This window comes from Anabrus simplex, chromosome 1 (genome assembly GCF_040414725.1).
Source record: "Anabrus simplex isolate iqAnaSimp1 chromosome 1, ASM4041472v1, whole genome shotgun sequence".
Lineage (NCBI taxonomy): Eukaryota > Metazoa > Arthropoda > Insecta > Orthoptera > Tettigoniidae > Anabrus > Anabrus simplex.
This window is the reverse complement of record NC_090265.1, coordinates 831,277,210-831,293,460: the sequence shown is the minus strand read 5'-3', so window position 1 is coordinate 831,293,460 and position 16,251 is coordinate 831,277,210. Positions and strand designations below refer to the sequence as shown.

General features: G+C 38.3%; 1 protein-coding gene across 1 annotated transcript in view; it reads left to right on the top strand.

Annotated features, from left to right (window-relative positions):
• The window catches only part of LOC136857191 (uncharacterized), a 971,464-nt gene that overhangs the window by 608,261 nt on the left and 346,952 nt on the right, over nt 1-16,251 (top strand). The gene's annotated exons all lie outside the window — the stretch shown is intronic.

The following is a 16,251-nucleotide window of genomic DNA, read 5'->3' as shown; positions in this document are numbered from 1 at the left end:
CGAAACATAAACACAGCTGTCTATTCCTCTCATAAAATTCTTCAATTTCCCTGCGCATACTGAAAATCTGATCCTGACAGCCCCTCTCTGGTCTGAAGCCAGACTGGTTTTCATCCAGCTTCCTCTCAACTACTGATCGCACCATCCATTCCAAGATGCCAGTGAATAATTTGCCTCGTATACTAACCAATGAAATACCTCGATAGTTGTTGCAATCCTTCCTGTTCCTTTGCTTATAGATAGGTGCAGTTACGGATTTTGTCCAAGCAAAAGGTGCCTTACCAACACTCCATGCTAATATTACTACTCTATAAAGCCATTTCATCCCTGCCTTCCCAGTATACTTCACCATTTCAGGTCTAACTTCATCTACGCCTGCTGCTTTATGATAATGGAGTTTATTTGCCATCCTCTCCACTTCCTCAAGCGCAATCTCACCAACATCATTTTCCTCCTCCCCATGAGTTTGTTTGGGCGCTACACCACCGGGAAGATTTCCTTTTACGTTGGGAAGATTTGCAATGTCTTCCCTTCACCTGTCCAATGATTCCATGGGATCTATTATGAGTTCACCTGAATTACTCAAAACACTGTCCATTTCCTTTTTCTATCCATTCCTAAGATTATTTAATACTGTTCAGAAAGGTTTCCCTGCCGCTTGACCTAGCCTTTCCAGGTTATTACCAAAATCTTCCCATTACTTCTTTTTGAATTCAACAATTATTTGTTTCGCTCTATTTCTTTCATCTACGTACAACTCCCTGTCTGAATCGTCCCTTTTTTGGGAGGCATTTTGATAAACCTTCTTTTTAAGTTTACAAGCTACTCTCACTTCATCATTCCACCAAGATGTTCGATTTTTCACATTTATACACACAGTTGTTCCTAGGCATTCCTTTGCTGTTTCTACTACAGCATCCCTGTATGCCATCCATTCTCTTTCTATATCCTGAACCTGCTTACTGTCTACTGTTCGATACTTCTCACTAATCATATCCATCTATTTCTGTCTAATTTCCTCGTCCTCGAGATTTTATACTTTTATTCCACATAAATATGTTGTTTAAAAAAAGTCCATTTAATGGAGCAGGGAGGTGGAAAGAAGTGAAGAAGTTGAATGCATTTTATGAGGATACGAGTATCTCAAAAACTGAAGATTTTTCAAACGTGGAAATTGGTATTTGGAATCTCCTCCAAAAATAAAGAAACACGTATTACTTTGTTTTCGTAAAATCCTCTTTAGAGGGTGAAAAGAACTGAAAAAGCGGGTGAATTTTGAAAACGAGTATCAGTATATCTACAGTAAATTATATGCCAAAAGTTTAACATGCTACAGTAATGAAACTTTGTATTTGGAAAGTCCTTTATACAGGAACATATTTTTTTGGAAAAGCCACTTAACGGGGTGAAGAGAAGTGAAGAAGAGTTGAATTATTTATGAGGTTTATTTTTATGTCAAAGACTGAAGATGTTATAGACGTCAAAATTGGTATTTGGTATCTCCTTCAAAAATAAGGAAACATGTATTATTTGTTTCCCGATAATCCACATAGGTGATATTGTTTGTGGGTGGAAGTACTGATAACGGGGTTGAATTATTTTTATTCTTTCTTTTTATGGGGATACTGAAGATGTTACAGACGTGGAAATGGGATTGACAATCTCCTTTAAAAGTACAGAAACATGTATTTCTTTTTGTTTTCAACTTGGGAGTAGACTGTTTCTCACATGTACATGTCTATGCCGCATGGTCATCTTAGCCCCAAAAAGCAATACCACAAACGTAGTTTACAAAGAGTTTGTGGGGTAAACGGAACTGAATTTTTCGGCGAGTTTTTATACTTTAGGGATTTTCAGATAATGTCTTAGTACAGTACCTAGGAATAATTACTTTTATCAAAATACAAAATCCACGCGAGCGAAGCCGCGGGTAACTGTTAGTAACACTATAAACATACCCGTAAAAATACACACCATTATACAAAGAATGACATGGTTCGTTCTACACGAACATCCTTAGATTCTATCAAATCACTTAAAACAAGCGTAGCCTATATATGTACAGTATTGTTTACGTTGCGTAACTTGTAAATGATACAGAGTTGAGTGACAATATGAACAAGTATTGACAAGTAATGAATTTACAAGAATTAACAATGGACTTAGCTTCAAAAGTCTAGATAAATACAGATGTTTTCTCATTATGTTAATACTTGTAAATTCATTATTTGTCAATACTTGTTCATATTATCACTTAACCCTCTATCATTCACGCATTTACGCAACTTAAACGATACCGTACATATATACACTTGTTTTAAGTGATTTGATAGAATTTGAGAATGTTCTTCTAGAACAAGGGCCGATGACCTTCGATGTTAGGCCCCTTTAAACAACAAGCAAGCTTCTAGAACAAAACCGTCATTCTTCGTGTAATAGTGTGTATTTTACGGGTATATTTATAGTGTTATAATTTATATTGATATTGTTGTGTGTTTGACAGACTGGAAAGTTTTTGTCTCATTGTACTAAGTCGACACTTGGAAGTAAGGCTTCCTTCTTAACAGATATATACCAGACGCGATTAAGGTACACAATTAGCGCTTTAACTTAGAATATTGCCAACCTCATTTATGCCTCAACCTGTAGAATAAGAAGGTGTATAATTTTCAACTTCCAGATCTTTCATCGGTGGTGCAGAGATTGATGCACTTGGTCAGAGATACCGCATATGGTTGCGAGCTCAATATTTGTCACTATGTGGTTTCGCGTGATAAGGCCCTCATTTAATAAACCAGGAGTTTTGTGCGCCATTCCCTTGATAGTGTCCCTAACAAGAATGGTCTTGATTACGAGCTCTAATCTCTCCACCAACCATGTAGGCTCTCTAATGAAGTTGGAGGTGGACAATTCGAAGCCATGTTGTAATTTAATGCACAGTGTGATATTCTTGTTGACTTGATGGAGGAAACTTCTCAAACTATGAAACGTACGCTCCTCATCATACCAGAAGTTTTATCAAATATTGACAGCCCAGAGCCCTCAAACCATCCATTTCCAGTGCGAAAAACAGAGACACGTCATGAATATAATCTAGACCGGAGACAGAAATGCATTGACGACAAAAACAAAACACAGGGAATTATTAACAAATATATTTTATACGTGTTGCATATACATTTACCCTATATACCCGTGCTTCGTTACGGTATTCTACTTTGTGGACGGATTTCTCCGTAAATTGCTGTAAAGATAGTGTGTAATAGTATATTAAATTTCGTATATCCTATTACTATCCGAGAAACAAAACAGGGAAGACAACATGCGAGGTTTCCGATGTATGTTAAGCATTGAGAAGTTTTGTTGATAATGACTGGCCACATTTCCTACTGCCAATCACAGTCGAGTTCGTGAGTATCTACTGTAACGGCCGATTCACTTGGCAACTGTCATTCACAGTAGAGACGGAGATATTTCATAATAAAGACAGGCCTCTTTTCCTAATGCTAGTTACAAACGAGATGTAGATATGTGATTATAATAGAGAAACGCAAGCACTATTTAACGTATCAATAATCGAGACACGGTAATAAGACATCCGACAAAAAATTTAGATCTTTCCAAATTGAACAGCAATTGTGCTATCTGTTTTGCAATAAGACTTACAGTTTAGCCACGAACTACCAGAAAACGAAGGTATGCACCGTCAATACAATGCATCCACATTTCGATACTTTCCGGGACAGCTTGGAATTTTTCCTCAAAGAAAAATGTGTCCAGGTTTCGGGATTACCACTCGTATACTTACGGAGTAGTTAAGGAAGAAAGTAATACAGTTAAGGAAGTAGAAATTAACAGAAAATAGGGTTATAACTGAGGAAATACGTACAGGGTAATATGAGAATACCAAGTGGATCTCGTATATGAAAATAAAATTACCCTCAATAATTGTAATGGAATCAGTTACAGACATAAGAACGCGGTAGCGGAGGAGAAATGCAGCTATAGGGATTCCTAGGTAAACAGATAGAAAGATGACACATGGTGTCATTACTCTAGCCTAAAGAGGCAAGGCAAAGGGCGAGAAATTAAAGCGGAAAACACAAAAAGAATATATATACAGCAAAAACTATATGAATTGACATAAAACACCTTATGGTATGAAATAATTGGCTACACTCCACGGTACTGTTCAAATATAAACAATGACTCTCAGTGGTATTCCAGGACGATTGTAAGCTCCAACGGTATTCGCACCTTATGGTATGAAATAATTAGCTACACTCCGCCGTACTGTTCAAATATAAACAATGACCGTCAGTGGTATTGCAGGACGATTGTAAGCTCAAACGGTTTTCGCCAATATCCCGAAGAATGGCCGATTAACGTCTCTCTTTCTTTCTACCCAAGTTACAACCACGAGTTTACAGAAATGATGACGAAAATGGCAATACGTTACTTCACTGCAAGAAAGCAGTCAGAGACGTTGCCATGGTAAACTGCAGGTTCGTTGTCGGTTGTCGGTCACTGAATGCAGAGCATCACATCCGCAGAACATAGTAATTTTCTCTGTCATTTGAAGAGCAAGCGAAACTATGTACATAACAAAAGTTGTTTATAATGAAGGGACGTTTCACACTACGAATTTTTCAGAAAATCAATAGTATAAGAGAAAATTGAAGAAAACGTTTCTGGTATTCCTATAAACCCTCCTGCTCAGAGATATTTTATTCATATGCGTATTGAAAACTTCCCAGGGGTGGTTGAGGTCAATCCAGCCATTTTGCCGTGATGGTGGAACAGACAAACAGTCACGAAAAATAAAAACCTCTGCTACGGTCTTGAGTTGACCTAAAACTGATAAATATCTAAAAAAATTGGCAAAGAAAAAACGCAATTACAGACAGCGTACCACCTACAATTGCATTTATGTAGATAAGCATGGACACGTTTACAAGCGCAGTCATTTATTTCGAGCGTTAACTGCTTTGAAACTCTACGACTTATCTACGAACGGATTTCACCATCAGACGCCGCTCTTAGCGTTTTACATGGTTGGTCCTACGAGATTTTCTAGTATCTCCTATATTTGTGGTTAGATTGAGTTAGAATCATTGAACAGGGTGCAATTTGGTACCGTTTTCACAAATTACTTTTTTAATACTCATGTGACAGCTGGAATCATAAAATCTGGCTAACATATGGCCACTGGTCATGTATATGTGCGTGCTGAAAGTAATGATTCTATCTTTCGTATAAGTGTGTCAAACGATAACATATACGTGTAAAATTACATAATTAACTTGACATCGAGATATATATCTCTACTTAACGTATAAGGGACATAGATACGATTAAATATCATAGGACCTAACTTGTAGATCTCTCCAAATTAAACCGCGATTGTGCTATCAGTTTTGTGATATGACTTACCGTTTAGCCACCAATATCCCGAAACAGTTAAGGAAATGGAAATTAATAGAAAATAAGATTGTAACTGAGGACAGCCGTACAGGACAAATATATAAATCCCAAGTGGATAGATTTGAAAATAAAATGCCCCTCAATAAATTGTGATGGTATGAGTTACGGGATATAAGAAGGCGGTAACAGAGGAGAAATTTCGGCGCAGGGATTCTTAGGTAAACTGATAAGAAGATGACTTACGGTGTTATTACTTTAGCCTAAGGCACAAGGCAGAGGGAAGAAATTAAAGCGGGAAACATAAGTAGAATAGAAATACAGTAAACATTATAGCAAATGACAGAAAACATCCTACGGTGTGAAATATAGGCCTACTGTTCAAATATTAACAACGGCCCCTAGTGCTATTCGAGGACGATTGTAACCTCCAACGGTATTCCGCCAATATCCCGCAGAAAGGCCGATTGACGTCTCTCTTGCTTTCTACCCGAGGAACAACCACCATTTTACAGGAATGATGACGAAAATGACAATACGGTACTTCCCTGCTGGCAAGCAGTCGGCGACGTTGCCATGGAAACCTGCAGGTTCTTTGCCACTCAATGCAGAGCATTTACTCTGTCATTTGAAGAGTAGGCGAAATAATGTACATAGCAAAAGGTGTTTATAATAAAGGGACATTTAACATTTAGTCCACAGATTTTACAGAAAATCAATAGTATAAGAGGAAGTTGGTAGAAAACTGTTCTGGTTCCCTTATATACCCCCACCCCCCGTCTATGCAGCGATTTACAAATAATATGCATATCTAAAACCTTCAACGGAAGTACACTATAAATGTGAAGTTTGGTTGAGATCAATGTAGCGGTTTCGCAGTGATGGTGGAACAAACAGACGAACAGACACGATAAATAAAAACCACGGATATGGTATTGAGTTGACCTAAAATCGAAAAATATCTGAAAAATTGGCAAAACCAACGAAATTACAGACAGCGGGCCCCCTACATCGTTATTTATATAGATTATAGTTTAGTACTGTGCAAGCGAGCCGGTGGATACGTGTTTTTTATTAACTTGACCTTCGTCCAGGAGAAATTTTGTATTCAAAACTGTACATAGAAGTTTAAAAGATATGAATATCACAAGTGCAAAAGTGCACAGGCAACAGCTGTTCAGCTTGTCCATATCAACTGAGAGCTCTGTCAAAAAAAACCACAAGGATGAAGCTAATAACTTCGACCACAGTGAGAAGGATTTCACTAAATTATTTATAGTCGCGGCCACCAAATGAGGTGGGTCAGAGAAATTACGCTATTGCCAAGGTATTGTAGCAACTGGTGAACAAATGTATAATTGAACACATCATTTCGGAGCGCGAGACAGTCGGTTCTCTTGCAAGCTCCTCATATTACCTCCTAAAATGTTGTAAAACAAATGCTAATATAAGCTTCAGTAAATACTGCGTATTTCAATGGTATAACTATTTCCAACGTAAAACAGTTAAAATAGTTATTAAGATTAAAAAATTAACAAGTAAATTTAAATCCGTAAAATCATGTATTGAAATTCACAGTAAACGACCACTTCTTTTTCAGCCAATAAAATTTCGTCAGCGGGAAAATGTAGAAAATTGTTTAACTTAAGTGTTTCTTCTCAAACATATCACCGTGCGTCACTTAGTTTTCCTGGAAAATGGCCCGGAATGTCGCCATATAAATGTCGCTAGTTTGTGTCGCTCGAGCGCGCTCCAGCGCAGGAGAATGGACACGGCAAGTACTTTCGAATTACGTATTAATCTGTACCAGTTTTATTAAATTTTTAAAATTTGTTTATGTTCACAATGGAACTTTTAATACTTGGCTACTATATATCTTACTGCGTAATACGGAAAAGGGAACTATCCACTTTAAATAATATGTGGACCTGGCGTGGACTGGCTTCCCTTCGAATGGGCGGCACTGCACGGTGAGCGTTGCCGACCTGTGCTTGGAGATAAGCTACTCTCGAACATCTTTCGATTCGCCATCCCCATATCTAACAACAGCACAGTTTTTCTCACACGCCTAATTCAGTGGCCGCAGGTTTAGGCACAATTCACTGCACAATTTAGAAAATTTGCGTTACTTCATATGTAATGTACCAGATATAATTCTCATTGTGTGGTGCAGTAGAACATCAACCAGACTAGTGTGGGAGGTATTGAGCCATACAGAGCAGCAATATTCAGCTCGTGAAAATACTATTGCTTGAGCAGTTGTTCGTAGAGTGCATGCATCTGCACCCCATGAAGTACCGGCTAGACTACCCAGCAAGTTGTTACGGCTTTTAAGCTTAGCAGCCAGTTTCTCAACATGGCGTCGATAGGTTAAGGACCTGTCTAAAGTTACACCAAGATATTTTGGGTTGGTATTACACTGCAGTGTGTGGTTTCCGAACATGATCGTATGTTCATAGTTTGATAGCCTGTTATTTAGGTGGAACGTAGCTACCTCTGTCTTTAGTGGACTAGGTTTCAGGCGCCATTTTCTGAAACAATCACCCATCTTTTCAAGGTCTTGGTATAGAATATCGTCGCTGCCGTGACAACACCTCCTATGTAAAATAGTTTAACTTATAACTTTGGCCGGTAAGGTTCTGTCACCTAAGGTGCAATATTGTGTGAATACTGTGCTGCGGGTCAGTATATCTCCAAAAATATTATGACATAGGAGGTTTTGTCCCGACAACGATGATATCTTCTGCCTCATTGAAGTCTGTTGTTTGTATGGTGAGGTTGATATCATCTGCATAGATGAACTTGCGAGATACAGTTTCTGGGAGATCATGGATGTATAATTTGAAGAGAATGGGAGACAAGACTGATTCCTGTAGTAAGCCATTATTAAGTTTATGGTCTTTGGTGATACAGCTTCACTCGACAGAACTGCTGACCGGGAAGAGCTCAGCTCATTCAGAGTCTTCGCGTCATTCTGCGAGTACGCCTTCGTTTTGTTGTTTACTATATAATGGTTACTTGAATCGTTTATCATTGAAAAGCGCAGTTTCCGTAGATTATTCTGTCAGTAAGCTATGTACACACAGGCTGATCTAAACTCATTTCCTCAAGCTGTATTTTCATTCGGTTACTCGTCTACTGTTCTAATTGAATGATCTGTTATTAGTCTGAGCATTTGCATTGTACACAAAACTCTTGAACTTCGTAAGTTTCCTTAGATCTCGTTCTTGATTAACACTTCATCAACGTCAGGCTATTTTTATTACGTTGCTTTTAAACAGTATCTGAACATACGCGAGTGAAGCTGCGGACAATAGCTTGTTTTAATTTTAAATGATGATGTTTACGATGTGAATTTCGATTGTTTTAAGGGGCCAAACATCGAGATCCATGGCTAAAATTATTTTGACGAGTAATAAGTTAGTGCTATTTCGTGAGAAAATTCTTCATTCACATACTGTGCAAGGATTTATACAAGTCAATTTCTGAAGTGTATTAGTTCTATAAATTCTTGTAAGTCAAGCAACGCGCTCTTTGATGTTTCCTCCATGTAAGTTTAACATCTGTTTTTTTATCTGAATCTGATATCCTAAATAATAGGCTAGGATATGAGCAACTTCCTTATTTGATATCTTCATTAATTCAGTGCAACACTCAATTATATTAAAATTATCAATTGTTTTAAATTGAAATCGAATACGCGGGAGATATTCGCTACCGAGTATCCACTAATGGGTTTACATATGCAAAAATTAATTGTTTCATTGTATTGGATCACCCTTTTAAATTACTTTTGTATTCGGAGAAGGTAAATGGCTTATTTTCGGATATAATTTCATCTTCTAAGTTTGTCAACCCTCAGGTTGGTTGGCGACAATTCTCCAGGAGTCCCAGGCCTGCGCCAATCTCTTGAGATCCACGTACTGTAGGATTGGAAGCCTAGTTGCTCCATTAGTTGCCCGGTGTAGTTCAGTCTAGGACTGCCTCTATAATTACTTCCCCCTCCATAACCTTCCGCAATTGTGGTCAATAGACTTCCATGCCTGATTATGTGTTCAGTCCAGATGTTCCTTCTTTTCATCATGTACTGTCTCAAGCAGGGGGTTTCTCATATTCTTCTCAGTTCATTTTGGTTCTTAACTCTCTCTCTGTCCTGCATATAATCAATATTTTTGTGTAACACCATAGCTCTTCTAATTTTATTATATCTGCCACGGCTAATGTCGAGGTCTCTCTTAGAGAACAATTCGTCTACCTCCGCACATAAAATAAAATTATGTCTGTCTGTCTGTCTGTCTGTCTGTCTGTCTGTCTGTCTGTCTGTCTGTCTGTCTGTCTGTCTCTCGGAATGACATCATGTCTAAACCGTAAACCACTGGGCAGAATTTTATGATAATTTGCTCAAATAATCTCAGAGAAGGCTGTCACATGACTCTTTTATTTGAAAGTACTGGAGTGAAAGCATGTTATTCGGGAAATTATTTGCAAAAATCGCGTAGACTTATAGCTTAAAACGAGGCGGTATTTGTATATGCCACTCACATCAAGTAGATTAAAGCACAGCTCCTATTATACAAGGCTAAACGGTGTAACACCTACCGTAGTATAAAAAGCAACAAAAATATTTCCTACTTTGTGTTGAAATTCTAAGAAAGCCATCTACACTACCAGTGTAATTCAACGATATTTCGCTTCAGTATTTCGTCTGACATGTTATATCCAGCTGAAGCGAAGGCATATTTCTTCAGTTCACAAGTCAATCGATTTAAATGTGAAGACATTATATTCGACATGATGATGTCTTTCATATCGTTACTTGAATCGTGAACTAGGAGAGTGTGGGCTTAATGTAAGAGCAAAATTAATTAGATGAAACAGAAACCAAGACAGTAAATATGCAGGGTTATTCAGCTAAGTGGTCCCCCTCAAAAACTCGCGAGCCGTTGAACATTTCTACATTCTCTTTAAACTTTCAGTAATTGTACCACGGACCTTATAATTGAACTTAAAGTACATTTTCATGGCGTTACTATCTTCTGAGATATTGGTTCTAACCTTGTCTTATTAAATGGAACTACACTATTTTTACACACAGCATTAAATCTACAAATATATCAAATTCAACACCGTGATTTGAAAATAGGACAAGTGCTTCTCGAGAAAATGTAATGTATTCAAACGTGCTGGGGTCTGCCCTGTTCGATGTACTTTGCGTATGAAACATGAGCTAACTGTTGACATACAGAGCTGCTTCACCCTCTTCTGGCAGATAGATATTCGCTCTACTGTGCTCATATCTGCTTTTCATTTGCCTGTTACTTACAGAGATATTAAAGGTGTTAAATCATACATTTTATCATAGTGTATTCATGAGCGCCGGCCTCGTGGTGTAGGGGTAGCGTGCCCGCCTCTCGCCCGGTGGCCCCGGGTTCGATTCGCGGCCAGGTCAGGGATTTTTCTCTCGACTTGAGGGCTGGTTCACGGTCCACTCAGCCTACGTGATTAGAATTGAGGAGCTATCTGACGGTGATATGGCGGCTCGAAAGCCCAGAATAACGACCGAGAGGACGCGTCGTGCTGACCACACGGCCCCTCGTAATCTGCAGGCCTTCGGGCTGAGCAGTGGGCGCTGGGCAGGTCTGGTTTGGTTTGGTATTTATGAGCAGAGTATCTATCAGAAGAAGGTGACGCAACCATCGAAGCCGGTTTATGCGTGCAGCTTCATCATTTGAGTTTATTTTTAACTAAGCCTTTATCTCCTCATTCTGAGTACCCTCTTGCCATTGTTTCCACCTGTTTTTACCAGCGAACATTCTCACTACTTTCGTGACGGTTACTTCTAGCTTATAAATAAAATATCCTGAGTCCATCCATATTTCACTCCCGTACAGCAAAGTTGTTCTGAAAACAGATCCAAGTATATTTAGATAGTTTCGTCCTAGAGCTGACTTCCTTCTTTCGGAATACAGTTGATCGCAACCGCGAACTCACTGCATTAGCTTTACTGCTCCTTGATTCAATCGCAATTACTATACTTCCATCCTGTGAGAATACACGTCCTAAGTACCTGAAATGATCCACCTGTTCCAGATTTTAATTCCCACCCTGACATTCTATAGGTTGTCTTTGACAATTAATGACCAAAATTCAGTACACCGCACATTTTCATTAATAAATGGAGTGTACGCACGATGAAATATCCTCATTGTATCCTTAGGAACCATTTATGTAGCTTATGTGGAATGAATGACCATCAGAGTATACGAATGAAATTTAAAGGGTGTTTTTGTACCGAATGTGTTGTTACGTGGTTTTATTCGCGTACTTGTTAGTTTGCATTTGATAGAGAGTGAGTTCGAACCCCACTGTCGGCAGAGCTGTAAATGGATTTTCACAGATTCCCATTTTCACACCAGCAAAATGCTGGGGATGTACCTTATAAGGCCACGGTTGCTTCGTTTCCTACTCTATACCTGTCTTATCCCATCTGTCATTCGACGTTAACTCAATGGCAGAAAGGATGTAGATTTAATTCAATTTCAGTATCATCTTAATTGATATAACTTAATGTTGGTATTACGTTCATATTTTTAGTTACAAGTTTTCTAATATTTTTGTCCTTTTTAACATAATTTCATATATTAATCCAATTTTATTGTAAGCTTTGTCAATCTAGACAACCTCTAATTCTGAAGATGGTATGACAAAGTTTACTAGAATTTGTATAGCTGTGATACCTTCCCACTAAATGTTGATTTGATCCGAGGATAGTCGTTAAGAAGATATTAGTAATTACATCAGTAAAGCGATGAGGTAAATATCCACTGTATTTTTAAGTGTAAAAAAAGAGTTAGTGGAAAACAGACTTACGCATCTTTAAGAGCACAGAATGAAAGAATAACTTTACTGTATTAACTCTCCTGGCTTGAATTAAAATACGCCACAACAGGTGCTGCAAACGAGTTTAGGAGAAGGAGGCTCTTTTCACGCGGAACTCAGTTTTAAATAGCAGATTTAGGTTTAACTAAACTGAACATCAACAATCGACAGGAAAATATAAACCAGAAGACTGAACAATACTTATGATACTATTAATATGAATTTTAAGCGAATGATAAAACTATCTCTGCTGATTTTGTACAGTGAATTTACCTTTTCCCAGTCCATAGCTTGACTCTCTTATGAATATCAGAAATATTTCCCCAAATATAATCACTAGTCACGTAGTCATAAAGTAACTATATCACAGTAATCCTTACGCTTCCTGAGGTCTTTTCCCCGACATTGAAAAGAGCCTCTAATATTATCGTCGATATTATTTATTTAGGTTTGAAGAATGAATGAATGGTCTATTGATGGTTCAAGAAAACCAAACCAAACCCCATGGTGCAGCAGCCCCGAAGAACCATGGCCTACAAAGCGACCGCTGCTCAGCCGGATGGCCTGAAGATTATGAAGTGCCGTGTGGTCAGCACGACGAATTATCTCGGTCGTTATTCTTGGCTTCCTAGACCGAGGCTCCCATCTCATCGTGAGATAGCTCCTCAAATATAATCACGTAGGCTGAGTGGACCTCGAACCATCCCTCAGATCCAGGTAAAAATCCCTGACCTGGCCGGGAATCGAACCCGGGCCCTCCGGGTAAGAGCCAGGTACGCTACCCCTACACCGCGAGGCCGGCTCTTATTGATGGTTCATTTGGTTCTATTTCTATGTGACGTCCTACGAACAGAATACTATGTCGTAATCATCCAGCTACAAAAAGCGCTTTCATTTAATCATGCATTCTTAAAACATGTTCAGAGAATAAACTCATTTAACCCTCAACTAGTGTGGTGCGGGTTGGATCGCTGCAGCACGTCAATTTTGCGTTTCTTCGGCCATGAAGCCGCAGTTTCTAGCACCTGCATTCTTCTTCTTCTTCTCCTTCTTAATCTGTTTTCCCTCCAGGGTCGGTTTTTTCCTCGGACTCAGCGAGGGATCTCACCTCTACCGCCTCAAGGACAGTGACCTGGAGCTTCAGACTCTGGGTCGGGGGATACAACTGGGGAGGATGACCAGTACCTCGCCCAAGCGGACTCACCTGCAATTCTGAACAGGGGACTTGTGGAGGATGGGAAGATTGGATGATATAGGCAAGGAAGAGGGAAGGAAGCGGCCGTGGCCTTAAGTTAGGTACCATCCCAGCATTTGCCTGGAGGAGAAGTGAGGAAACCACGGAAAACCACTTCCAGGATGGCTTAGGTGGGAATCGAACCCACCGCTACTCAGTTGACCTCCCGAGGCTGAGTGGACCCCGTTCCAGCCCTCCTACCAGTTTTCAAATTTCGTGGCAGAGCCGGGAATCGAACCCGGACCTCCGGGGTGGCAGCTAATCACGCTAACCACTACACCACAGAGGCGGACTATCAGCTGCCTACAGCTTCCATTTCCCTCAATACGAGTTGACTGATGGTCACTGCTTCAACGGTTGTTTGTCTACATCATGATTTGGTGATTTATACCCATACAACACCAAGTATGTACCTTACTCTGTTCACATCTGTATTCAGTTTTATTGCTGTAACTATGACTTTTTGGAGTGTTTACTTTTATTTATTCCTATGTCATTTGTTTACTGTGAATTATTTGTTTGACCTGTCCTGACCGTGAGTTAAAAAAAAATTAAAATTAAAGGACATACTAAGTCTTCTATGAGCTTATGAATTGACCTTAGTATTGATATTGAAAATTATGTATCCAGTGAGGATGATAGAGAATAGACGAGGAAATTGTGATATATCCAATTTTAAAATGAACGAGAACGCAAATAGAGTCGTGAAAAGTACGTAAAATGTTCTGTGAGACTGAGCATAAACTGTGAACGCAATTTAGCACTGTTGTACTGGAAAGGCTCCATTTGCGGTAAAAAAAAATAATCCACTTGGTGCCTTCTTATCAAGCACACTGAGTGGCTCAGATGGCTGAGGCACTAGCCTTCTGACCCCAACTTGGCAGGCTCGATCGTGGCTCAGTCCGGTGGTATTTTAAAGTACTCAAATACGTCAGCCTCGTTTCGGTAGATTTACTGGCACATAAAAGAACTCCTGCGGAATTTAAATTCCGGTACCTCGGCGTCTCCGAAAACCGTAAAATTAATTAATGGTACCTAATGCAAATAACATTATTATTATTATTATTATTATTATTATTATTATTATTATTATTATTTCTTATCAATTTTTGTTTTGAATTTAGAAGCCTCTATACTTTTGGTTTCTTTGGAAATTTGCATTAAAGGAAATATAATTTTTACAATGCAAAAAGTATCAAATAAATTTTGCGCGTTTCATAGCGATATTACCTAAGTCAGTGTTCTTTATGGAGTGCATTTTATAATTAACAATTTGGAATGAAAGATGTGTTAAAATCCTTTACGTTTCCATTTAACTCCTACTGTAGAAATAAAAAGTAAATATTGTGAGAAAATGCAAAATGACCTCGATAATGTTGTAAGATGAACAGAAGGGGATGATGATAAACGGGGTAAAAAGTCAAGTTGTGAGTTTCACAAACAGGAAACGTCCCCTCAGTTTTAATTACTGCGTTGATTTGTGAAAGTTCCTTTTGGGAATCATTGTAAGTATCTAGGTGTCAATATAAGGAAAGATCTTCATTGCGGTAATCACATAAAATTATTGTTAATAAAGCGTACAGATCTCTGCACATGCTTATGAGGGTGTTTAGGGGTTGTAGTAAGGATGTAAAGGAGAGGGCATATAAGTCTCTGGTAAGACCCCAAATAGAGTATGGTTCTAGTGTATGGGACCCTCACCAGGATTACTTGATTTAAGAACTGGGAAAAGTCCAAAGAAGAGCAGCTCGATTTGTTCTGGGTTATTTCCGACAAAAGAGTAGCGTTATAAAAATTATTGCAAAGTCTGGGCTGGGAAAACTTGGGAGAAAGGTGACGAGCTGCTCGACAAAGTGGTGTGTTCCGAGCTGCTAGTGGAAAGACCGCGTGGAATGACATCAGTAGACGAATAAGTTTGAGTGGTGTCTTTAAAAGTAGGAAATATCACAACATGAAGATAAAGCTGGAATTCAAGAGGACATATTTTGGCAAATATTCGTTTTGGGAAGGGGAGTTAGTGATTGGAATAATTTACTAAGGGAGATATTCAATAAATTTCCCATTTCTTTTCAATCATTTCAGAAAAGGCTACGAAAACAAGAGATAGGAAATCTGCCAATTGGGCGACTGCCCTAAATACAAATCAGGATTGATTGATTGATTGATTGATTGATTGATTGATTGATTGATTGATTGATTGATTGATTGATTGATTGATTGATTGATTGATTGATTGATTGATTGATTGATTGATTGATTGATTGATTGATTGATTGATTGATTGATTGATTGATTGATTGATTGATTGATTGATTGATTGATTGATTGATTGATTGATTGATTGATTGATTGATTGATTGATTGATTGATTGATTGATTGATTGATTGATTGATTGATTGATTGATTGATTGATTGATTGATTGATTGATTGATTGATTGATTGATTGATTGATTGATTGATTGATTGATTGATTGATTGATTGATTGATTGATTGATTGATTGATTGATTGATTGATTGATTGATTGATTGATTGATTGATTGATTGATTGATTGATTGATTGATTGATTGATTGATTGATTGATTGATTGATTGATTGATTGATTGATTGATTGATCCGCAACACAGCATTTACATTAACCAAGTTCAACACACACTTTCAGGTATAAACTATGAAATAACTAAACACAATTATCACACCGAAGAATCTCTAGCA